This window comes from Ictidomys tridecemlineatus, chromosome 8, assembly GCF_052094955.1.
Source record: "Ictidomys tridecemlineatus isolate mIctTri1 chromosome 8, mIctTri1.hap1, whole genome shotgun sequence".
NCBI lineage: Eukaryota > Metazoa > Chordata > Mammalia > Rodentia > Sciuridae > Ictidomys > Ictidomys tridecemlineatus.
Genome location: NC_135484.1, coordinates 154381564 through 154400475, shown reverse-complemented (window position 1 = coordinate 154400475; position 18912 = coordinate 154381564). Strand labels below are relative to the sequence as shown.

Here is an 18912-nt window from a genome sequence, read left to right as displayed (position 1 = left end):
GATCCTGACGCAGGGCGGGGCGGGGCGGGGCCTCGGCCGGCGAATCGCCTCGCCTCCGCCCGTCCCTACTGCGCCTGCGCGGGGGCCGGCCGCCTGCGCCGCTCTGGGCGGGGACGCAGGGGCTGATTGCAGGTTGCGGTCTGTTCCCTGCGACCTCCCCCCATCCTGCCCTCCAACCCTCCCTGCTGACCCTACCCTCCTTCCCAACACTGACCCCGACTTCTAGGACGCTGCAGTGCCACTCTCCTCCGACCCTGCCTGGACCCTCGGGGGGAAGGAGGGGCCACTCTGCACCCGCGCCCTGTAAGAAGTGCTGCCTCCGCTGTGCACCTGCCGCGGGGCCTGCCCAGCTCGCGCTGGGCTGCTTTTCGACGTGTGAAAATGAACAAGGTATAATTGTACGGTTCCCGCTTTATTGGGGAGAAATATGTAAAATCTAAATCCAAACCGTCCATCGACTGGAAAACTCAGAAGGCTAGTTTTCTGGAATAAGAATTCTGATAACCGGTGGCGAGTGTAAGTAAGCCAGACAGTCAGAATAGTGACCTGACTTATAGTCTGTGCATTCATCCATATGTAGGGATCATTGCCAAAGAATGTCGGCAATGACTAATTGGAATAGGAATTGACTGATGTAGAACCCAAATGGATCATGCATAGCCCATCCCTTCCCTCCCCCCGCCCCGTAGCAGGGAGGGATTGAACCCAGGAGCACTTTACCACTGAGCTGTGGTCCCAACCTTTTTTTTATTATTTTGCGACAGCGTCTCACTAAATTGATAAGGCTGGCTTCCAACTTGAGGTCCTCCTGCCTCAGCCTCCTGAGTTATAGGCATATGCCACTAGGACCTCCCATAGCCCCATCATTTTATAATATATATGAAAAATTATTTTCAAATTGCCTGGACTGGAAAACATAAAGCAGAGTACATTGTGGTTTTTCCAGAACAACAACAACAACAAAATACTAAGGAAGAAAAATGTCTTCATATGAAAGTGGTGAGCAAACCAGAGATATAGGATCTAGAGTTACTGTAGTTAAAGGCTTAAAGTGTCACCAAGAGAACTGGTCCCTTCCCAGACTTAGGGAGCCTACCTATCCAAATGCTGTCTGTAGTTGCTAGTCATATTGGTTAGTTTTGGACTGGTGATTTTTTTCTTTATATGTTTCAGTATTTTAATTTTATTTTTTTTAAAATTGACATACTGAAGGAGACAGTACCTACTTGGAGAAAAAGTTGTGAATTCCCTAGAGTCTGTTAAAACCATTTCAAGTTTAGGTTAGATCCCCTCTAAATGATCAACTAGTTTATGTGACAAATTAACAGACCCATACCAATGCTGTCTAATTAGGAAGCCATTAGCTACATATGGCTGTTGAACACTTGAAATGTGTCTAGTCTTCATTGTAACATGTTGGAATGTAAAATACACGCCAGATTTCAAAAGACTTAGTAAAAGTGCTCGGTAGTAAAGCACTTGCCCAGCATGCCCAAAGCCTCATAACTTTGATATTTTTATACATTAGGTCAAATATAAGTCATTAAATTATTTTCATTTATTTGTTTTTCTTCTTTGTAATATGACTACCAGAATTTTTTTTTTCTAATTAGAAATGTGTCTCACATTTTTCCCTAGGGGACACAGCTGCTCTAAACCATCATACTGAGCACCAGCCTACTGTATGCTCTCAGCCTGTGTGATAGATGTTTTACTTCCTTTTTTACACAGCTAAAAGATGTATAAAAAAGGAAGTAAAAAAACTAGGAAATAGCCAACTGAGACTTTCCATCTTCAGGCTTAAAGTCCACAAGTGATGCGAAAATATTCCTCTCTGAAGAGGCACACTGTCCTAGCCTCAAACTTCCAAACCACGTTTCAAAACTCCTGGTTTCCTGTTGATTTTGAAGAACAAATTTAAAAGGAAAGTAATTTTGTAGGGGTCTGAAAAAAAGTTCCAAGTAGTTATGTGATCAGAATGTTTCTCTAGACTTCCAAATATACTGCAGTCTTATTTCTAGTAGAGAAACCAAAGGTATTGATAGGCATAATTTTATCCAGTGATATTAACTCATATATAATCCTGAAATTTAATACAGTCTTATGCTATACAACTTTTTAAAAAATTCATGCATATTTTCCCATAATCTTGAGCTGCTTCTTATCTTGCTCAATAGCATTTATAATTAGTTTGTGAAAAGAGGGAAGAAAGAAAATCAGGATAATGTATAACTGAAAAATAAACTCAAATCACTTAGCATAGTATAAAGCAGAATGATAAATTGAATTGTTGGTGAAGACCAACAGAACCAATTGAGGTGACAGAGAGTAAATGTATCTTAAAAATGTGTTATTTATTGTAGCTAAACTAAATTCCCAAGGTTTTCAGCCAGATTGCTAGAAATTGCTTAACTATTAACATGATAATCTATTGTTCTGAAAAGTGGAGAACAAATAACATTTCATTATTTTCTTATTCAAAGGCTCAGCAGGATAATTTGTAAAGCCATCCATCTTGCCCAGCTCTGAGTTGTATTCAAATCATTTAACCTAGTTGTAAGTGTCCTATGGTACTGCTGTGGTTGGGAAAATAAATAATAGCAGGAAAAAAGGTCTAAATTCCAACCCTATCAAAATTGGGGTTTAGAGTTGTAGAGTAGCATTTTAATAGTAGTTAATATAAGTGAGTAATGTTGAAGATGATAAGTCAGCTAAAATAAAAGAGTAAACAGGATTATAAAGTACCAAGGAAATGAAAAATAAAATACATGATGGGTATAATCCTTTGTGAACATAAACCTCTAACTGAAGCCATTAGTTCCTCTTCTCATTGTATTTTTGTTGTTGTTTTGGGGTTTTTTTGTTTGTTTACTGCTGGGGTCTAAATCCAAGGCCTTGTGCCCCTCTGAATCCCAGCCTCAATTGTATTTCTATTTACATTGGTGTTTTCATTTTCAGGTTTTGAAAATAGATTAACCCTGTGAAGTTCGTTATTTACCAAAGACATATTTCAGCTCCATAGCTGTCATTTTGGGAGAAAAAAAAAATGATGAAAGCCACACATCGTGATGCATGCCTGTAGTCCCAGCTACTTGGGAGGCTGAGGCAGGAGGATCCCAGAATTGAGCCCAGCCTCATAACTTAACAGGGCCCTGTCTCAAAATAAAATTTCAAAAAATGATCTGGGGATGTAGCTCAGTGATAGAATGCATACCTAGCATGCCTGAAGCCCTGAGTTCAGTCCCCACTACTGCAAAAGTAAAATAAATTAACAAGATTAAGGCCAAGGAAACTTTTGAAAATTGTTCTCTATCTTGACTGCACTGGTGATTACAGACTACACAGTTGCCAAAGTTCATTTACCTGTACACTTCAAACAGATTTTACCATGTGGAAGTTCTCCTCGGTAAAGCTGGAAAATAAAGGAGCTGGTGATTCCTGCAAGGCCCTGGGAGGGTCTACAGCTGCCTACCTCTGGAGGCCAGAGCCAGCCTCAGCCAACAAGTAGGTTTGTCCCAGAGGAGCACAGGGCAGGGCTAACTCAAGTGGCCTAGAGCTTGAGAAAAGTCAACAGCATGGGCACCAGAGAGCTGAAAGCGGCGTCCTCAAAGCCAGCCCGTGTTAACCCTGTGTTAGCATCTGTGTCTTCTGGGAATCGTTTGACGTACGCTGTTTCACTTTAACCAGCACATAAACTCTGCTAAGCCAGCCGTGCTCACAGCCTCTGTTTTCCCTAGACAACCTGGTGATAGCCTGGTGCCAGTTACCAGTTACTGCCTCTTAGCTCCAGATTTGCTGTCAAGATCCAGAGGGAGGTTTCCCAGGCGCTCTGCACATTCAGACCACAGGGACTTCACCACCGTCTCACCTGCTCAGTGATGTCTGCATCTTGTGTGGGGCAGAAAGAAACTCTTTGGCCTATCTCAGAACTCAAGAAAGTAAAAAACAAAAACTAAGGAACGTGGGGCTGGGGATGTGGCTCAAGCGGTAGCGCGCTCGCCTGACATGTGTGCGGCCCGGGTTCGATCCTCAGCACCACATACAAACAAAGATGTTGTGTCTGCCGAAAAACTAAAAAAAAAAAAAATATATTAAAATATAAAAAAAAAAAACCTAAGGAACGTAACAAAGAACAGCCAGTGCTCCTGCCCCTGGGGTACGGCATCCAAGGAAGACACGACTACCAGTTGAGATCCAGACCTTGTTGGAGAAGGGGCATAGCAGTGGCACAAAAGTACCCCTGTACTCTGAGACGGGGCTGTGGCTCAGTGGCAGAGCACTTTGCCTGGCATGTGTGAGGCACTGGGTTCAATCCTTAGTAGCAAATAAAAATAAAGTGAGGGCATTCTGTCCATCTATAACTATAAATATATATAATATGTCTGTGTGTGTGTGTGTGTGTGTGTATATATATATATATATATATATTTTTTTTTTTTTTTTTTACATAAAAGTAACCCTATACTTCACCCATGGAACTTGCCAGAAGTCCACCCTCCAGGGTACAGGGAAGCCCTTGATTTGGAGGTGTCTCCCTAGAGGTATTCCAGGACAAATCTGCTGGACGGGAGAGTGCAGGCCGCCTCCAGCAGTGGGAACCTGGTGCTGGAATGCAGCACCATCACCCCCCCCCAGAACCCCCAGGCAAACCCTCTCCTCCTGCAGGCCAGCAGCAAAGAGGACAGGTTTAGACCTGCTTCAAAGTGCAGGCAAAGAGGATGAATTTGGAGCTGAGAAGCAATAGGTTGATAACTTGTCACAGGTGTCACTAAGACCCAGGTTCAAATCTTTTTTTCCTCTATGGTACTGGGGAGTGAACTCAGGGAATCTCCCACGCTCACATGCTGAGTAAGCACTCTACCACTGAGCTTCATCTCCAACCCCTTGTTTTAAAGCTTTATTCTGAGACAAGGTCTCACTAAGTTGCCCAGCTTGCCTTGGACCCGTGATCCTCTTGCCTCAGCCTCCCAAGTCACTGGGATTGCAGGTGTGTGTGCATGACCATGCCCAGCCAGGTTAAAATCTCAACTCGGCCACTTTACTTACTTCTTGAATGAATTTGTTACTTTGATTTCAGTGTTCTGTCTAAAATGAGAATAAACAAAGTATGAATAGAGTTCATAAAAATAAATACAAATGTCCTTTAGACACCTGGGAGAGGGTTTAATCTCATTTAAAAGAGAGAAGCTCAAGTTAAAACAATATTGAGAGATCATTTCTCACCTTTTAAGTTGGTAAGATCCTACATTGTAGCAGGCAACCTCAGGAAAGGGGGTCTCACCTTCCAGCAAAGGCAAAGAGCTTCCCTCAGTGATGAGTCCTCAAGCTCAGCGCCCTGCGGCATGTGCAGACCCCCGTGCCTGCTCATCACGTCTGCAGTGGCAACTGGCTGGACCAGGAAGCATGGGCTGCTGTCTTTGTCTCTGACCCAGGAATCTCATGTCTTCTGCCATATCAATGAAACATAACAGAATAGCTTTCTAGCTCATACGGAAAATCCCCGACCTTCCACAGTTCTCAACTGGTCCCATCTCTAGATTGTCCCCAAACCAGTAGATTTGGGCCAGAGTTGTGTGACTATAAACACAGGAGATGACAGTTTGCATAGCTGTAACTTCAAGATGATACTGATGGACTTCCCAGGTTGACGTCCTAAGCATTGAATAATCTCAAGATGCCCTGCCTTTCAGAATCTGAAACCTCCTTTTAGCTTTGTATCTTGGGTTTGGCTGTCAGCTGTTTTTGTTTGTTTTTTGAGAGAATATTTTTTTTAATATTTATTTTTCAGTTTTGGGCAGACACAACATCTTTGTTTGTATGTGGTGCTGAGGATTGAACCCGGGCCGCACGATTGCCAGGCGAGCGCGCTACCGCTTGAGCCACATCCCCAGCCCCTGTTTTTGTTTTTTTTCTCAGTACTGGGGGTGGAATCCAGGGGCTCTTTACCACTGAGCTACATCCCCAGCCCTTCTTTCATTTTAAATTTTGAGACAAGATATCACTAAGTTGCCCAGGCTGGCCTTAACATTCCACCTTCCTGCCTCTGCCTCCCATTTTTTATTTTTAGACACACACAAATATTAAACAAAAATAAAATGCCAATGAATTACAAAATGTATACACAATGGGCCATACATCATGGAGTGGGGGGGGGGCCTGCATGTGGGTTCCCCCAACTCCCTCTACCTCTTTTGTCCTTAGGATCCAACCATGTGCTCTTACTGTGTCCATACAGTCAATCCCAGCCATGGGTATAATTGTGTGCTGAGTCCTATGAGTCCTCCTGGTGACCCTCTGTATGTTTTACTTTTTCATTTGGGCAACCTTGATGGAAAAGATTCAGCAAGTTCTAGCAAACATTCATTCCCTAATTGCCACTTCTTAAAATAATTCCATAGAGGAGTAAGGGTGGTTGAGTATGTGCTTTGCATGTGCATCCAATCTCCAGCATGAAAAACACACAATAATAAAGATGGTAATTCCTCAAGAATAACTATCTGGGTAGTTTTTGTTTATCCAGTTTTCAGTTATGTCTCAAATAGTCAAGGTCACTTGACTTACAGAAAGGTTTTTTTTTTTTTTTTGCTTCTTTTTAATTTGTTCTAATTAATTATACATGACAGAATACATTTTGACACAATGTGCACAAATGGAGCACAATTTCTCCTTCCTCTGGCTGTACTGGTGCAGAGTCACACCAGTAATCATTCATGTATATAGGGTGATAATGTCTGTCTCATTCTACCATCCTTCCAATTCCCACAGCCCCTCCCCTTACTCTCCTCTACACAAACCAAAGTTCCTTCATTCTTCCCTATCCTTCCCCTACTGCCCCAGTATGGATCAGCATCTGCTTATCAGAGAAAATATTTGGCCTTGAGTTTTTTGGAATTGGCTTTTTTCACTTAACATGATATTTTCTAATTCCATCCATTTACCTGCAAATACTATTCTTCTTCTTTAAGGCTGAGTAATTTTCTTTTGTATATATGTACCACATTTTCTTTATCCATTCATCTGTTGAGGGGCACCTAGGTTGGTTCCATAGTTTGGCTATTGTGAGTTGAGCTGCTATAAACATTGATGTGGCTGTGTCACTGTAGTATGCTGATTTTAAGTACTTTGGGTATAAACCAAGGAGTGGGATAGCTGGGTCAAATGATGGTTCCATTCCCAGTTTTCTGAGGAATCTCCAATACTACTTTCCAGGGTGGTTGCACCAATTTGCAGTCCCACTGTGTGAATGAACCTTTTTCCCTACATCCTCACCAGAAAGCTTTTAAAATAAACTATTTATAAACAAAATAAGAATTTATGAAACTGATTGGTTATTCCTGAAGACAAAATATGGTGTGATTTTTTTTTTTATTGTGACATGGCATAATGACTAAGTTGGTTTCTGTCTTCGAAGCCAATGAAGAGTGATTTTAGTTTAGTCTGTTCACTGGTTTATTTAAATGCTGGAGCCTGTTGACTTAGGTAACTGGAGTTTTTAAATTTCAGATCTTCTGCTTTTTGCCTTTAATACAAATGTATGCTTTGAACCATTTATCTATGATATGAGACCTACAAACAATGAGGTCCAGCACAAAAGTCCCCCACCTCTTGTCTATCTTGGCTAAAATTATAGACTGCATTAATATAATCTGCACAAAGATCTTGCGGGGAAGAAGTGTCACATGGTTTGCTTAAATTCCTCAATAGAAGACAGCAGGATGCTCACTGCTTTTAGACACACAGGTCACAATACTGCCCAGAAGGAAGCCTTAGGGAAAGATCTGAAGTGACTTGTATGGCCTCAGGTGGATCCCAGATGTCCTTCCCTGGCAGATACAGCGGTCCTCAGGATCCTGGCCCGGGTCTGACTTCAGAGGCTGACTGTCTGGCCCTTCCTTGAAGCCCCAGGGTGGCCTTTGCAGACTTCCCTCGGAGCACTCCTGAGAGTTAGCAGGACCTGGAGAAAGCTCACTCCGTTGGCTTTTCTCACCACTAGCCACAGGACAGCAGTGTTCTAACGAGTTGCAGCTCCAATGACTGGGTGCATGGATCCTAGCCCCTGTGGCTAGATTGGAAGTCCTTACCTCCAAGTCACAGAAGTGCCCTGTTTAAACCCGATTGTCCTTTCAGCCTCCCAAGGGTGGGTTTATTACTTATCTCTAAGAGACTAGGTGCAGTTTGTTCTGAAGGTAGAAGCCCTCATCTCAGTCTCAGGTCTCATTTAGGCTGGGCACTAAGGAGGGACATTACAAGGGATTCTCCAGGCCAAGGTAAGTGCCGAGAAGTGCCACCAGTCCAGGTGAAGCTGCCCCCGCCCCCAGACCCTGCTGAGGATATGACCTCTCAGGTTCCGTCTGCTCTCCCTCCAAGCAGAGAATGTCAGTTCAGAATTCATCTTCCAGAGCATCCTGGCTACACTGAGAAACAAAGATTCACTGGGTTTTTCTCCAGAAATCATCACCACCATCACCCCCGCCCTGGAGATTGTTGAACGCAGGGGCCCTCCACCACGAGCTGCATTCCCCAGCCCTTTTTATTTTTAATTTTGAGACAGGATCTTGCTATATTGGCCAGTCTGGCTCAACTTGCAAACCTCCTGCGTCAGCCTCCCCAGCTGTCTTGAAATCTCTTTTTTAAAAACAAATGCATCTTTGAAGAATTCTTGCCCCAAAACTAAATATAGAATTAAAGATTTACTGCTAGTCTAAGGAATGCTGGAGAAATACTGCTAAACTACACTCGAGGATGCTATCGGCATTACACTGGACAAATATCTTGGCTCCTCAGCAAACAAATGTCAAGAAGGAAATTTACTTGATTTGTTTATTTACTTTTTGATACTGAGAATTGAACCCATGTTCACTCTGTCACTGAGCCACACTCAGCTGGGAATGTAGTTCAGTGGCAAAGGACACTTGGGGGTCAATCTGTAAAGTAGAAAATGAATCAAGACAGAAATAGTTCACAAAGATATTCAAAGTTGAAGGTGAATCCACACTTAATTCAAAACATTTCTTGTAATCTTCTCTTTAACAAAGAATATTTAGTTTTTAAACAGTTTTTGGGCAGTTAATAGTGTGAACTAGATCATTTTGTATTGACTGAAAAATAAAACTTCTAGAAACTTAGATTTTAAAAGTAATAACAGTGCTTAGCTTAGTATTGTTTGTAGTTTGAGTCATTTACATCAAATAAGAATATTAGTTGAATGTTTTTCTAAGTTTTATATCCTGTAAAGGCCTAAAAATAATGTATAAAGTGAAACATAGCCAACATGCAAAATTCTTTTTACTTTTATTACATAAAAGTAATTGGAATTCTTATCTAATAAATATGATGTAGATATATAATAAATCACTAGATAAGTGGTGTGTTTCAAAAAAAAAAAATAGAAGATATGCAAATTAAGACACTGAGAAACCATTTCTTACCTATCAGCAAATACTCAGAAGCTTGATGGAAAATTTGTGATAAGCAGGATTCAAACAAGTTCCCCATTATCTCTGACCTCCAGCCTTATACTCATGGTTAGGTTATGTAATAATGCAAATGTGGTGAGGTTTTAATGAATGTAATTGAGGTTGCTAATCAGTTAACTGCAAGTTAATTATCCTTATGCCCTGATTTAATCAGCAGAGTGCCCTTCAACAGAGGGCCCAACCCTTTCTTGTGGCCAGAGTCTTTCCTCTTCCTGGCCATGGGGTATAAGTTGCCATGAGTTTACAGAATGGATTCTTTCCACAAACTGAATGAAACAGAAGCAGATCCATCTCCAAGAGTCCTCACATAACAATGAAGCCTGGCCAACAACTGCTTTATGGCCCTGTAGGACCTAAGCACGCGGTCCAGCTAAGCTGTACTCAGGTGCACAGACACTATGAGATGAAAATGTGCTTCATTTAAAGCCACTAAGATCATGGCGATTACTATGTAGCAACAGAAAACTAATAAAACACTGTACTGGTAAGGCTGCAAGAAAACAAGCACTTTCATGTGGTTAATGGGATGTAAAATGTTAACAGCCCTCTGGAGGGGAAGTGGGCACTATCTGGCAATGCATTTCCACAATTGTATGCAGTTGACAGTTGACCTAGCAACTCCACTTCAGGAACTGACTCTGAAGATATAGCACCACAAATCCAAAATAACATGGCCAGGGCTTTTCAGTGCAGTAATTTATGATATCTAAATATTAAAAACAGCCTAGTAGCACGTCCATCGTAGATGTGGATGGGATGTATCACAGTTTGATCCTCACACTAGTGCTGTGGAGTCTCAAAAACAGGATCAAGAAGATCTGTGAGTTGAAGAAAGTCCTACAGGATATATCATCAAATGAAAAAAAGCAGAGTGATAGTATTTTGCTTCCTTGTCTAAGAAATAAGTAAAGAGTATGTGCATGCATTTGCTTAGTTTTTTAAACAAAGCAACACCAAAAGGCTAATTCCAAAACTAATGAAAATAGAAAATGGTTATTTGCTGGGCATGGTGGCACACCCTGTCTCCCTAGCAACTTGGGAGGCTGATGTAGGAGGAGCACAAATTCAAGGCTAGCCTGAGCAACTTAGTCTGTCTCAAAATAAAAAATAAAAAGGGCAGGAGATGTTTCTCAGTAGTAGAGCACCCATGCGTTCAAAGCCCAGTGCCAAAACAATAAAACAACTTCAAAACAAATACATGGTAGCTTAGAGAGGCGGGGATAGGATGGGAGGTGTAAATGGGAGTGAGATTTTGAGTGGATATTCTTTATACTTTTGATCTATTATATGTTTTATAGAGCAAAACAAAAAAATGAAAAACTGTTACTGATAGGGATGCTGAAATACTTAGGGAAAGACACATCTGGAGCATTTTAAAAAATGCTTAAACACAAGATGGATGGATGGAAGGACAGAAGGATGTTTAAAGTAAACAGTAAGATGTTAATGGTAGGACCTTGGTACTGGGCATTTAGGTGTTTACCCATTTCTCAGCTTCACTCTCTGCTTGAAATATTTATAAATTAAAAAAGTAAATGAGGGCTGGGGATACAGCTCAGCTGCAGAGCGTTTGCTTGGCACGCACAGTCCAGGACACAATCCCCAGCACCACACACACACAAAAAAAGGAAAAAAGAAAAAAAAAAAAAGTGTTGAGGGGAGGGAGGAAGGAAATGAAGGAAAAAAGAGCCACCCTGTGTTCCAATTTGATATTGCGACCACATAGAGAAAATAATTTATTCAAGCACGTGTTGGACATGGACACAGTACTGCCTGCACCCTTCCTGGGACTGTGTTGTAAAGAAAAAAAAAAATACAAAGGAGTCTTGAACTTTTCTTACGGGAAATCTCTGCCTTTATAAGTAGTGAGCCCGAATTCCTGAGTGACAGTAAATACCAGGCCACAGAATTCTCCTTGAAGTGCCCTGTTTAGATTCAATTTCAGAATGCAAATGACCTTGTTCACAGTAATTTACCAAGAAATAGCCATGGCACGCTCTCAGCACCCACGAGGTGGCAGTGCTGTCTAATGAAAAGCAGACCTGGAATTTGCAAGACTCATCTACCAATCTACAGAGGTTTCTCTCACCTGATGAGCAAACTAGACTTTCATTAACGTCTCTATAATGTTCTTTAGAATTTTAATGACAAAGAAACATGGACTCTGTTTCCCCACATGAGGACCATGTTAAATGAAATGGAGTCGCGGGATTGTAGGGACAGCCAGAAGTCAGCTAGTCCTTTGTCTACCTCCAAACAAAATAACACTCCTGCATTATTTTCTCTGCCTGGGAAAGATGACATCTCTCCAACATTTAACATAAAGTCAAGCAGTTCCTGAATTCACTGTTCCTAAAACGGACAGCTTCTGGGTAATCACCATATGCAGGTACTGGCCTGGGTCCTGCTGCCCTCCCTCAGCAGATGGACTGTTGGGCTTCCTGGGGAAACGAAAGGGTTGCTGCGGCTCCTGGTGACCTGGTGATGTGGCTGTTCTGCTCTTCTCAGCTCAACCAGAAGGAAAATCCTGTGACCTACAAGAAAGCTAGGCCCAGTAGAACAACAGAACAGCGGGCATCTCAGCAATGTGAGAATGGAAGGGAGCCGGAAGAGCCTCCAGCCCTGCGGGGAGGAGCAGGCCAGGCCTCCCAGGGTCAGGAAGTCTCCCCGAGGATCAAAGGTAAGTGGAAGCTTACAGGTGGGGCCAGGTGGAGTGGCAGGGAGGGGAAGGGCCATGCAGGTTACAAAGGCGTCTATTGGCATCTGTGTCCCTGGCTTCCAGCCCAATGTCTAAGCACCTGACCGACTAAAGCAGAAGGAATTCTGACACTATCACAGGATGTGACCTTGGACAGAACTCTCCACTTCTTTGGGCTTGGTGTCCTTGCCCTGAAAGTGAGATTGCCTCTGGGAGATTGTGCAGAAGGCGTGAGAAGGCTAAGGACTGATGATACTAAGAGACAGGCTAAGAAAAAGCACAGGAGGCCTGAGGTTGGAGGGGCCCGAGAGGCAGGGAAACCAGGAGGCAGCATCTTGGAAGCAAGCCCTGTAAGAACTACGCATGGATCCACCGTCAAGAGTCAAGTGATCTAATGCACACAGAAAGGAATCCATGACTTCATCAGTAAGACGTTGCTGTGGGATCTGGTCGGAGAAGATGGGCAGTGCGGTGGGTGCAGGGCTCGCAGTGCAGGGGCTCGAGGATGGAGTTAGCGAGTGCAGGACACTGGTGAGATCCAGCACTGAGGGGAAGACCAGGTCGTGGGAGTGGGCTTGAGGGCGTGGCTGCTGCGGGAAGAAGTCAGTAGGTGTGGAGAGAAGAGGGCAGTAGGTGAGAGAGGGGTGAGCCTGACAAGCACTGGAGCTGAAAGCAGGCGGGCTGGGGTGGGCGTGGGGTCCCAGACAGCTCCTAGTTTATAAAACACCCAAAGGGGATCACTTTGTAACACACACACACTCTCTTCCCATTACGTAGCAAAATTATTTTCAGAAATAATCAAAGAAAGCAAATAATAAAGTTGTAGAATATGTTCTGTTATTGGACTTTGTACATATGATTATGTGAGTTAAGCTTTTTGAACCCAGGGCCTCATACATACGAGGCAAGCACTCTACCACTCAGACATATCCCCAGTCCTTTCTTAGATTGACACAGGGTCTCACTAAATTGCTGAGGCTGGCCTCAAACTGTTATGCTCGAATTCGGGACCCCCAAAAGACCACCAGAGACCAAGATGGATGTAAGCAGCAGAGAGGTGTTTATTGGGAGCTAGCTCAGTCCTCCGCGTGCATAAACAGCAACTGGTGACGCTGAGAGGCCCAGAGCCCAGGGTTTGCAGCAATTTTATACACTCTTTGGGGAAGACAGGGACTTCACATACATCATAGCATCTCTTAGCAAATCATCACACACCGCGGGAAAATCATAAAACAACTCTAAAACATGATTAGCACTTTCACTGGTGGGAAAAGTTGGGTAGGGGTAATTGGTTACTACAAGAGGGGGATTCATTTGAACTGATTGGTTTAAGCCAAGAGGGGTGTTCGTGCTGAACTACATGGTTTCCCAACATGTTATCAACCACCATAAACTACTGGGGGGTCATCTGGCATCCCAGGTATTTCCCTGTCTCATGCTGATTGGTGGCTGCTAGGGGGCTGCTATGGATCCCCACCTAGCCTGAGTCAGGGACACCTGGGGCAGCAGATCTCTCCTGTTATTTGTAGATAAACCACTTAGCAGGGTGGGTATGTGCCTAGGAGTGCTCTGTGGGCCTTTCCAAGGACAAAGGTCATGTCTGTTCCTTGGACAGGCTTTGCTCTGAGGTAGGGGCTGGTTTTTCAAAACCTGTCATCCTCCTGCTTCAGCCTCCCCAGTCTCTGGGATTACAGTATGCACCACTGCGCCCTACTGGCTTTTGATTTTATATCTCTATGGACAAGACACCTTCATTCCCTGCTCCCAGGGGGGTCTTCTCAGTCCCTCAGGGACCACTAGGATAGGCATATACTGTGGCCAAAGGCCTGAAGGATGCTTAGTCAGGGCAAGTTTGAGGCTGGTGCAGGTAATGGGAGCAAGGTTACCTGCCAGGGAGGAAAGCTGGTGCTGGCCAGGCCTGTACTTAACGAGTCTCCTGAAGATCTAAGAAACACCAGTGAGAGGCAAGGATGTGCAGGGCCTCCAGGTGCAGCATGGAGACACCCTGAGGCTCACCAGTCCCTCTCTGCCCCAGGCCTTCTAAAATCAAGATTAACCACAGGCCTCTGAAAATTGAGTGATCAACCTAAGTTGGGGCGGGGGCTCTCCTGCTCCGAGGTCACCCAGGCGTTTCTACTCACTAAGCTGACGGGGTGGTCCTGTGGGCCACCATTCGCTTTAGGGAGCATCTCCGCAGGCCCTTTTCCTGGGGACCCTCTTGGAGGGGTCAGCCTCCCTGTAAGCGGGGTGGCCTTACTTCCGGGCAGGGCAGCCTAGCAGCATGGCTGGGACTGCTCTCCTCAGAGCGGACTCTGGGCTCCCAGACAGCTCAGGGAAGGCTCTCCAGGTGGTGGGAGCAGAGATGGCTGCTGTGGAGAGGGAGAAGGAACACAGCTGAGGGCAGTGGAGGTGGAGACCTTGCCAACAGAAAGACCTCAGACCAAATAGATGTAATAGAATCTCAGCAGAGAACAGCTCGGGAGTCAGTCAGCGGAGGTTCAGAGCGCGCCCCGCTGCAGCCCGGCAGGGAGCACTCGAGAAAAGAGCTGGAGGAAGCAGAACTAGGAGCGAATGTGACCGTGGCTTTCCTTGTGAAGGTGAAGGTGGAGGGGACTTTCTTATCCTGCCAGCCAGAACCTGCCTGGGTGGGACTTGCCCCTCTCTCTGGGTGGGACTTGCCCCTCTCTCTGGGTGGGGCTTGCCTCGGCCTGGGTGGTTTGGAACGTTAGCATTGGTGTTTCCCTTTTGATTTGATCTTTTGGGGCCTGTGCAGGAACTTAGTCCAAATCAATGGTTCTCCTATAGAATTATTTTAAAAACCACAAGTTCCTTTTGCTGAAGCACAGGGTATTTTTTTTCTTTTTCTATTATGACTTCATATTGGAGAGGGAAGGCAAGGTGTTACTGTTCCCTAGAACAGGATTCAGCAAATCTCCTTTTGTAAGGGGCTAAATAGTAAATATTTTAGGCTCTCTCTTTTTGGTGGTAATGGGGACTGAAACCAGGGGTACTCTGGCACTGAGCCACTGAGCTCCACACCCACAATCCTTTATTTTTTTTCTGAGACAGGGTCTGAGTTGCCATGAACTTGACCCTCACTCCCTCTGTGGCACCTTTTGTGTTTGTTCTTTGTCACAACCTTTAAAAAGAGATAAAAATCATTCACCCTCAGGCAGCATAACAATAGCCTCTGGTTGGGATTCACCTGAGGGCTGTCTTTCGCTGACTAACTTTACTCTCAATGGTTAACAAATTTGTAAGCTGAAATCACAAGGACTCAATCTGTTAAAGATGGTGCAGACATTTTCTACCCTTCCAAGAAAGGCTGTTTTCTCAGGAAAGACTGCCCAATGCTTTTGAGATGGGTGTGTGCATCATGTCCTCCCGTGTGAATGACGAGGGCTTCCCTAGGGCAGGCAAGGCACAGCTAAACAGACTTATGAATGAACAAGGCAGGGGCCGCAGATGAAAGGAGATTAGGGGAAGTTACATGATTTCTTATTTGTGTTACACATTTGTTCATTGCATTTTTTTCCCTTTTCAGATTTTATGGGTTCGATATGAAGAAATTCTTCCGAAAATAGATTGGAAAACATTCAATAAAAAGTAGCAAGATAAGCCGGATGCACACGCCTGTAATCCCAGTGGCAGGAGGATGGGGAGTTCACAGCCAGCCTTGGCAATTTAGTGAGGTGCTAAGCAACTCAGTGAGACTCTGTCTCTAAATAAAATACAAGATAGGGTTAGGGATGTGGCTCAGTGGTCCAGTGCCCCTGAGTTCAATTCTGGTACCCCCCTCCCCCAAAAAAGCAGCAGGATGTATCCTATGATTTAAGATTCCAAAAGTGTTACAGTAAATTAGAAGAACAAGCTCCAGCCTAAATTGTGGGTAATCTCAATGAGAGGAGAGAGGCACCTTCAGATTCCTAGGTGAGCATGGTTTTCCTAGGAGTCGAGAATTTTAAAGGACTGATACAAAAGGGGGAGGGAGCACACTTTCCCTAGAATGCAGGCAGCTTTGGTGACAGTCCACAAGAACAGTGTTTGAAAGCTCCTGCCAGGAACGAACTGCTGGTTGGAGCCTTTCCAGTAAAGGCTGAAGGTATTTCTAGAAGTAATGGTGGGATCGGCTGCCTTTAGGGCTGGATGAGGACCAGCTGCATGATCTGCGGGGCCCAGAATCTAAGTGGAAGTCCGAGTTCCCTTGTTTAAGAAAGTCTTCAATTTCAAGATGGTGACAGCACAGCATTAAACCAAGCGTGGGTCCTTCCTTGCTCAGACCACAGGCTGGAAGGTCTAGAAGCCCGCCTCCGGCCGGGCCCAGCCCTGCTTCCCCAGAGGTCTGAAGGGAGGTCCCAAGGACACAGCACTGCAGAGCAGGTGCTGTTCCGTTCCTCTTTCCTGTAAGTGCCTCCCCAGGGCTGGCCGGCACACCTCTGCCGTGCACAGTTTAGGCTCAGGGCCAAGGGGGAGCAGGGTGTGCTGGAGGTTTATGTAAACAGAGCCAAAGAGCAAATGGCCCGTCTGACACCAACCCTGGCGCTCCAGTGACCCCTCGCACTCTACCTCAGAAGCCAGCCAGTCAGATTAGTCTTCTCCTCCTGGAGCGGATTGGGATGAAGGTGAGAAAAAGGCCACTCCAGAAGAGCAGCCTTCCCTGCGGCTTTGAGGGGGTCCGCATACATGTTAAGAGAGAACAAGAGAAAGGAAAACAACCAATGTCGCTTTCTCCATCGTCTCTGTACAGCAAGGTTTAGTAATCTTCAAAGTCTAACAAAGAAAACAAATGGAAGCCAGAGTCTGCGAAGGCAGATGTCCTAATCAATCTGCCTAGAACCAGGTGAGGTACTCTCCGGGACAGTGAAGGAGTCTGTGCATCTGCTCTGAGGACTTAGAAGCTGGAAATGGGCTGTCGGTCAATTGGAACCAACCGCACCGTGCTGCAAGAAGTTTGCAGAGATCTGAGTAAGAGTGAGGCGCTGGGAGAGGCCTTCTGTCTGATCTGTAGAGTCCTCAACAAGAGGTGGGCCGGAGGCCCCACTGGCGGTAAATCAGTGGAAGGCAGCAGAAATGACTCTTACAAAATGGCAGCAGAACTCTCATGTCCTTGGGAACAAGATGAAGACACAGGGACCGGGGATGACTCAGCGCTGGAACCATCCTCAGTGCCGGGAGCAACAGCGTCCCAGTCGACCCATCCAGGAGTCTCTGTGGCACCTCTCCAAGCTCTACCCATCGCTGCCCTTCATTGGTAATTTGCACGTTAGCCCAGAAGTGCGGGTGGAGTTAGAAAATGACTCCAACCTGGGAGGGAGAGATCGGCGCCCTAACTAAAGCTCTGACTTCACGTGTTGGCATCCTGGTCTCAAACCAGCAAGTGGACTGAATAAACGTAGAGATGCATTTAGATATTTTTTTAAAATATGCAAAAACAGGAAAGGACAAGCAGGCAACAACTCGTAAAACAAACGGGGAACTTGGGAACTAACTACAATGTGGGTTGACAAATACTACCTTGGACAAATTATCCAAAAGAATAGTGATGGGAGTTAGGAGCACTGGCCCTGAAGCTAGCTAGTCAGTGTTTAGCTTCTGCCTCCTGGGTGGGCCACCTCCTCTTACCAGCAGGCCAGGGGACCCTGCCTGGATCCTGGCTGGCTGGATTTGACTGGCCGCCAGCATGAGAAATAAGCCAATGATATAAAAAGGAAAATGAATTTAACGCAGTTTGATCCAGTTGGGGGAAAGCAGCTAGATTGCTTCTCTCTAAGTCCTGTAGAGATGGTTCCGATTTATAGAAACAAGCCAGGGAATACACATGCAGACTGCAGACTTAGCTGCATTGGCCAGAGGGCTTGTCACAGTTCAGTCTCCCTGGCTCCCACCCCAGCCAGGCGGGAAGGGGGGTGGTGTTCTTACTATCCATTCTCAGCATGAGGAAATTTGGAGCTAAAACACTTCGAAGCTTTTAGTTTCAAAGGGGCTTTGTTTCAGTGGGACAAATTCCTTTTTGCAACCACATTCTGAATAATACTATTTAGTAGGGTTCTTTTGCATATCCAATGAGATGACACATGTAAAATATCCAGAATTGTGCTCAATAAATGTTAGCCACTATTGTTGTATTCCAAGCACTTTATACATGTTTGTGTATGTGTGTGTGTCTGTTTAATTTCATGTACCTTTTGAAAAAGAATTCATACTAATACAGTAACAGTACTAAAAGATATATGCTTAAAAATTCTCTCATCATTATCAGTCCTTCTCTGATTAGAGTATAAAAATGTACCTCCCGGGGCTGAGGATGTGGCTCAAGTGGTAGCGCGCTCGCTTGGCCTGCGTGCGGCCCGGGTTCGATCCTCAGCACCACATACCAACAAAGATGTTGTGTCTGCCGAGAACTAAAAAATAAATATTAAAAATTCTCTCTCTCTCTCCTCTCTCACTCTCTCTTTAAAAAAAAAAAAGAAAAAAAATGTACCTCCCATTTTCACACACAGTTGTGGACGCGGGATGCACAATTTTCTGAGCCCTTGCTTTTCCTGCTCACATCCTGGGTTTCTGGAGAACTTTCCATGTCAGGAAAGTTCTGTTCCCTTCTTTGCAAGCTGCATTGAATTCCATGGTGTAGACGTGCTGTGCTTTGTTTTCCCAGTCTCCAAATCGGGGTGATTTAGGTTTGTCCTGTCTCTGTCACAAACAGTGCCCCTGTGGACTTCCATATAGCAGAGACATTGG

At 44.7% G+C, this 18912-nt stretch overlaps 2 long non-coding RNA genes across 2 annotated transcripts; both read left to right on the top strand.

Annotated features, from left to right (window-relative positions):
- Window positions 1–52: 52 nt before the first annotated feature.
- On the top strand, window positions 53–4377 carry LOC120888929 (uncharacterized). Its single transcript, XR_005732524.2, has 2 exons — window positions 53–390; window positions 2959–4377. It is a non-coding gene; the product is annotated as an uncharacterized LOC120888929 (long non-coding RNA).
- A 6579-nt stretch (window positions 4378–10956) lies between these two features.
- Window positions 10957–18612, top strand: LOC144366389 (uncharacterized). The gene is made up of 2 exons (XR_013425492.1): window positions 10957–12156; window positions 15719–18612. It is a non-coding gene; the product is annotated as an uncharacterized LOC144366389 (long non-coding RNA).
- Window positions 18613–18912: the final 300 nt, after the last annotated feature.